The following is a 6,316-nucleotide window of genomic DNA, read 5'->3' on the forward strand; positions in this document are numbered from 1 at the left end:
CGCAAGTTGGCACCAGTGCCAACTTGGTCTGGTTTGAGAGTGCCAAGTGGGTCCTGAAAACTGACAGCCAGAACAGTGTCTTGTGAGTTTTGTTTCCCAGAGAAAAAGCCTCTACAATGGTTCAGGGTCCTTCGGCCTTAAATTGCCGGGTGACTCCTGGAATTCAGCCTCTAGCAGGATGCCTCCCAGACGCAAGGTGGCACCAGTTCTACCTTGGTCTGGTTTAAGAGTGCCAAGTGGGTCCTGAAAACTGACACCCAGAACAGTGGCTTGTGAGTTTTGTTTCCCAGGGAAAAAACCTGTACAATGGTTCAGGGTCCTGCGGACTTAAATTGCCGGGTGCCTCCTTGAATTCCGCCTCTCGCAGCATGCCTCCCAGACGCAAGGTGGCACCAGTGCCAACTTGGTCTGGTTTGAGAGTGCCAAGTGTGTCCTGCAAACTGACACCCAGAACAGTGGCTTGTGAGTTTTCTTTCCCAGGGAAAAAGCCTGTACAATGGTTCAGGGTCCTGCGGCCTTAAATTGCCGGGTGCCTCCTGGAATTGCGCCTCTCGCAGGATGCCTCCAAGACGCAAGTGGGCACCAGTGCCAACTTGGTCTGGTTTGAGAGTGTCAAGTGGCTCCTGCAAACTGACACCCAGAACAGTGGCTTGTGAGTTTTCTTTCCCAGGGAAAAAGCCTGTAAATTGGTTTAGGTAATGTCGCATTTAATAGTTGGGTGCCACCTGGAGATCCGGCTCTCGCAGGATGCCTCCCAGACGCAAGGTGGCACCAGTGCCAACTTGGTCTGGTTTGAGAGTGTCAAGTGGCTCCTGAAAACTGACACCCAGAACAGTGGCTTGTGAGTTTTGTTTCCCAGGGAAAAATCCTGTACAATGGTTCAGGGTCCTGCGGCCTTAAGTTGTGGGGTGCCTCCTGGAATTCCGCATCACGCCAGAGGTTTCCCAGACGCTAAGCAACACCAGTGCCAACTTGGTCTGGTTTGAGAGTGCCAAGTGGGTCCTGAAAACTGACACCCAGAACAGTGGCTTGTGAGTTTTGTTTCCCAGGGAAAAAGCCTGTACAATGGTTCAGGGTCCTGAGGCCTTAAATTGCCGGGTGCCTCCTGGAATAGCGCCTCTCGCAGGATGCCTCCCAGACGCAAGGTGGCACCAGTGCCAACTTGGTCTGGTTTGAGAGTGTCAAGTGGGTCCTGAAAACTGACAGCCAGAACAGTGGCTTGTGAGTTTTGTTTCCCAGGGAAAAAGCCTGTACAATGGTTCAGGGTCGTGCGGCCTTAAATTGCCGGGTGCCTCCTGGAATTCCGCCTCTGGCAGGATGCCTCCCAGACGCATGGTGGCACCAGTGCCAACTTGGTCTGGTTTGAGAGTGCCAAGTGGGTCCTGCAAACTGACACCCAGAACAGTGGCTTGTGAGTTTTCTTTCCCAGGGAAAAAGCCTGTAAAATGGTTTAGGTAATTGCCGCCTTTAATAGCCGGGTGGCACCTGGAGATCCGCCTCTTGTAGGATGCCTGCGAGACGCAAGGTGGCACCAGTGCCAACTTGGTCTGGTTTGAGAGTGCCAAGTGGGTCCTGAAAACTGACACCCAGAACAGTGGCTTGTGAGTTTTGTTTCCCAGGGAAAAAGCCTGTACAATGGTTCAGGGTCCTGCGGCCATAAATTGCCGGGTGCCTCCTCGAGATCCGCCTCTCGCAGGTTGCCTCCCAGACGCATGGTGGCACCAGTGCCAACTTGGTCTGGTTTGAGAGTGTCAAGTGGGTCCTGCAAACTGACACCCAGAACAGTGGCTTGTGAGTTTTGTTTCCCAGGGAAAAAGCCTGTACAATGGTTCATGAGCCTGAGGCCTTAAATTGCCGGGTGCCTCCTGGAGATCCGCCTCTCACAGGATGCCTCCCAGGCGCAACATGACACCAGTGCCAACTTGGTCTGGTTTAAGAGTGCCAAGTGTGTCCTCAAAAGTGACACCCAGAACAGTGGCTTGTGAGTTTTGTTTCCCAGGGAAAAAGCCTGTACAATGGTTCAGGGGCCTGAAGCCTTAAATTGCCAGGTGCCTCCTGGAATTGCGCCTCTCGCAGGATGCCTCCCAGACGCAAGGTGGCACCAGTGCCAACTTGGTCTGGTTTGAGAGTGCCAGGTGGCTCCTGCAAACTGACACCCAGAACAGTGGCTTGTGAGTTTTCTTTCCCAGGGAAAAAGCCTGTAAAATGGTTTAGGTTAATGCCGCCTTTAATAGCCGGGTGGCACCTGGAGATCCGCATCTCGCAGGATGCCTCCCAGACGCAAGGTGGCCCCAGTGCCAACTTGGTCTGGTTTGAGAGTGCCAAGTGGGTCCTGAAAACTGACACCCAGAACAGTGGCTTGTGAGTTTTGTTTCCCAGGGAAAAAGCCTGTACAATGGTTCAGGGTCCTGCGGACTTAAATTGCCGGGTGCCTCCTTGAATTCCGCCTCTCGCAGCATGTCTCCCAGAGGCAAGGTGGCACCAGTGCCAACTTGGTCTGGTTTGAGAGTGCCAAGTGTGTCCTGCAAACTGGCACCCAGAACAGTGGCTTGTGAGTTTTGTTTCCCAGGGAAAAAGCCTGTAGAATGGTTCAGGGTCCGGCGGCCTTAAATTGCCGGGTGCCTCCTGGAATTCCGCATCACGCCAGAGGTTTCCCAGTCGGAAGGTGGCACCATTTCCAACTTGGTCTGGTTTAAGAGTGCCAAGTGGGTCCTGAAAACTGACACCCAGAACAGTGGCTTGTGAGTTTTGTTTCCCAGGGAAAAAGCCTGTACAATGGTTCAGGGGCCTGAGGCCTTAAATTGCCGGGTCCCTCCTGGAATTCCGCCTCTCGCAGGATGCCTCCCAGACACAAGGAGGCACCAGTGCCAACTTGGTCTGGTTTAAGAGTGCCAAGTGGGTCCTGAAAACTGACACCCAGAACAGTGGCTTGTGAGTTTTGTTTCCCAGGGAAAAAGCCTGTACAATGGTTCAGGGGCCTGAGGCCTTAAATTGCCGGGTGCCTCCTGGAATTCAGGCTCTCGCAGGATGCCTCCCAGACGCAAGGTGGAAGCATTTCCAACTTGGTGTGGTTTAAGAGTACCAAGTGTGTCCTGAAAACTGACACCCAGAACAGTGGCTTGTGAGTTTTGTTTCCCAGGGAAAAAGCCTGTACAATGGTTCAGGGTCCTGCGGCCTTAAATTGCCGGGTGCCTCCTGGAATTGCGCCTCTCGCAGGATGCCTCCCAGACGCAAGGTGGCACCAGTGCCAACTTGGTCTGGTTTGAGAGTGCCAGGTGGCTCCTGCAAACTGACACCCAGAACAGTGGCTTGTGAGTTTTCTTTCCCAAGGAAAAAGCCTGTAAATTGGTTTAGGTTAATGCTGCCTTTAATCGCCGGGTGCCACCTGGAGATCCGGCTCTCGCAGGATGCCTCCAGACGCAAGGTGGCACCAGTGCCAACTATGTCTGGTTTGAGAGTGTCAAGTGGGTCCTGAAAACTGACACCCAGAACAGTGGCTTGTGAGTTTTGTTTCCCAGGGAAAAAGCCTGTACAATGGTTCAGGGTCCTGCGGCCTTAAATTGCCGGGTGCCTCCTTGAATTCCGCCTCTCGCAGCATGTCTCCCAGACGCAAGGTGGCACCAGTGCCAACTTGGTCTGGTTTGAGAGTGCCAAGTGGGTCCTGCAAACTGACACCCAGAACAGTGGCTTGTGAGTTTTGTTTCCTAGGGTAAAAGCCTGTACAATGGTTCAGGGTCCTGCGGCCTTAAATTCCGGGGTGCCTCCTGGAAGTCCGCATCAGGCAGAGGTTTCCCAGTCGGAAGGTGGCACCATTTCCAACTTGGTCTGGTTTAAGAGTGCCAAGTGGGTCCTGAAAACTGACACCCAGAACAGTGGCTTGTGAGTTTTGTTTCCCAGGGAAAAAGCCTGTACAATGGTTCAGGGTCCTGCGTCCTTAAATTGCCGGGTGCCTCCTGGAATTCCGCCTCTCGCAGGATGCCTCCCAGACACAAGGAGGCACCAGTGCCAACTTGGTCTGGTTTAAGAGTGCCAAGTGGGTCCTGAAAACTGACACCCAGAACAGTGGCTTGTGAGTTTTGTTTCCCAGGGATAAAGCCTGTACAATGGTTCAGGGTCCTGCGGCCTTAAATTGCCGGGTGCCTCCTGGAATTGCGCCTCTCGCAGGATGCCTCCCAGACGCAAGGTGGCACCAGTGCCAACTTGGTCTGGTTTGAGAGTGCCAGGTGGCTCCTGCAAACTGACACCCAGAACAGTGGCTTGTGAGTTTTCCTTCCCAAGGAAAAAGCCTGTAAATTGGTTTAGGTTAATGCTGCCTTTAATAGCCGGGTGCCACCTGGAGATCCGGCTCTCGCAGGATGCCTCCAGACGCAAGGTGGCACCAGTGCCAACTATGTCTGGTTTGAGAGTGTCAAGTGCGTCCTGAAAACTGACACCCAGAACAGTGGCTTGTGAGTTTTGTTTCCTTGGGTAAAAGCCTGTACAATGGTTCAGGGGACTGAGGCCTTAAATTGCCGGGTGCCTCCTGGAATTCCGCCTCTTGCAGGATGCCTCCCAGACACAAGGTGGCACCAGTTCTACCCTGGTCTGGTTTAAGAGTGCCAAGTGGGTCCTGAAAACTGACAGCCAGAACAGTGGCTTGTGAGTTTTGTTTCCCAGGGAAAAAGCCTGTACAATGGTTCAGGGGCCTGCGGCCTTAAATTGCCGGGTGCCTCCTGGAATTCGGACTCTCGCAGGGTGCCTCCAAGACGCAAGTTGGCACCATTTCCAACTTGGTCTGGTTTGAGAGTGCCAAGTGGGTCCTGAAAACTGACACCCAGAACAGTGGCTTGTGAGTTTTGTTTCCCAGGGAAAAAGCCTGTACAATGGTTCAGGGTCCTGCGGACTTAAATTGCCGGGTGCCTCCTGGAATTCGGCCTCTCGCAGGATGCCTCCCAGACGCAAGGTGGCACCAGTGCCAACTTGGTCTGGTTTAAGAGTGCCAAGTGTGTCCTGAAAACTGACACCCAGAACAGTGGCTTGTGAGTTTTGTTTCCCAGGGAAAAAGCCTGTACAATGGTTCAGGGGCCTGAAGCCTTAAATTGCCGGGTGCCTCCTGGAATTCGGCCTCTCGCAGGATGCCTCCCAGACACAAGGTGGCACCAGTGCCAACTTGGTCTGGTTTGAGAGTGTCAAGTGGGTCCTGAAAACTGACACCCAGAACAGTGGCTTGTGAGTTTTGTTTCCCAGGGAAAAAGCCTGTACAATGGTTCAGGGTCCTGCGGACTTAAATTGCCGTATGCCTCCTCGAGATCCACCTCTCGCAGGATGCCTCCCAGACGCAAGGTGGCACCAGTGCCAACTTGGTCTGGTTTGAGAGTGTCAAGTGGGTCCTGAAAACTGACACCCAGAACAGTGGCTTGTGCGTTTTGTTTCCCAGGGAAAAAGCCTGTACAATGGTTCAGGGTCCTGCGGCCTTAAATTGCGGGGTGCCTCCTGGAATTCCGCATCACACCAGAGGTTTCCCAGACGCAAGGTGGCACCAGTTCTAACTTGGTCTGGTTTAAGAGTGTCAAGTGGGTCCTGAAAACTGACACCCAGAACAGTGGCTTGTGAGTTTTGTGTCCCAGGGAAAAAGCCTGTGCAATGGTTCAGGGGCCTGAAGCCTTAAATTGCCGGGTGCCTCCTGGAATTCGGCCTCTCGCAGGATGCCTCCCAGACACAAGGTGGCACCAGTGCCAACTTGGTCTGGTTTGAGAGTGCCAAGTGTGTCCTGAAAACTGACACCCAGAACAGTGGCTTGTGAGTTTTGTTTCCCAGGGAAAAAGCCTGTACAATGGTTCAGGGGCCTGAGGCCTTAAATTGCCGGGTGCCTCCTGGAATTCGGACTCTCGCAGGGTGCCTCCAAGACGCAAGGTGGCACCATTTCCAACTTGGTCTGGTTTGAGAGTGCCAAGTGGGTCCTGAAAACTGACACCCAGAACAGTGGCTTGTGAGTTTTGTTTCCCAGGGAAAAAGCCTGTACAATGGTTCAGGGTCCTGTGGCCTTAAATTGCTGGGTGCCTCCTGGAATTCGGCCTCTCGCAGGATGCCTCCCAGACGCAAGGTGGCACCAGTGCCAACTTGGTCTGGTTTAAGAGTGCCAAGTGGGTCCTGAAAACTGACACCCAGAACAGTGGCTTGTGAGTTTTGTTTCCCAGGGAAAAAGCCTGTACAATGGTTCAGGGGCCTGAAGCCTTAAATTGCCGGGTGCCTCCTGGAATTCGGCCTCTCGCAGGATGCCTCCCAGACACAAGGTGGCACCAGTTCCAACTTGGTCTGGTTTGAGAGTGTCAAGTGG

This window comes from Fringilla coelebs (assembly GCF_963513975.1).
Source record: "Fringilla coelebs genome assembly, contig: SCAFFOLD_50, whole genome shotgun sequence".
Lineage (NCBI taxonomy): Eukaryota > Metazoa > Chordata > Aves > Passeriformes > Fringillidae > Fringilla > Fringilla coelebs.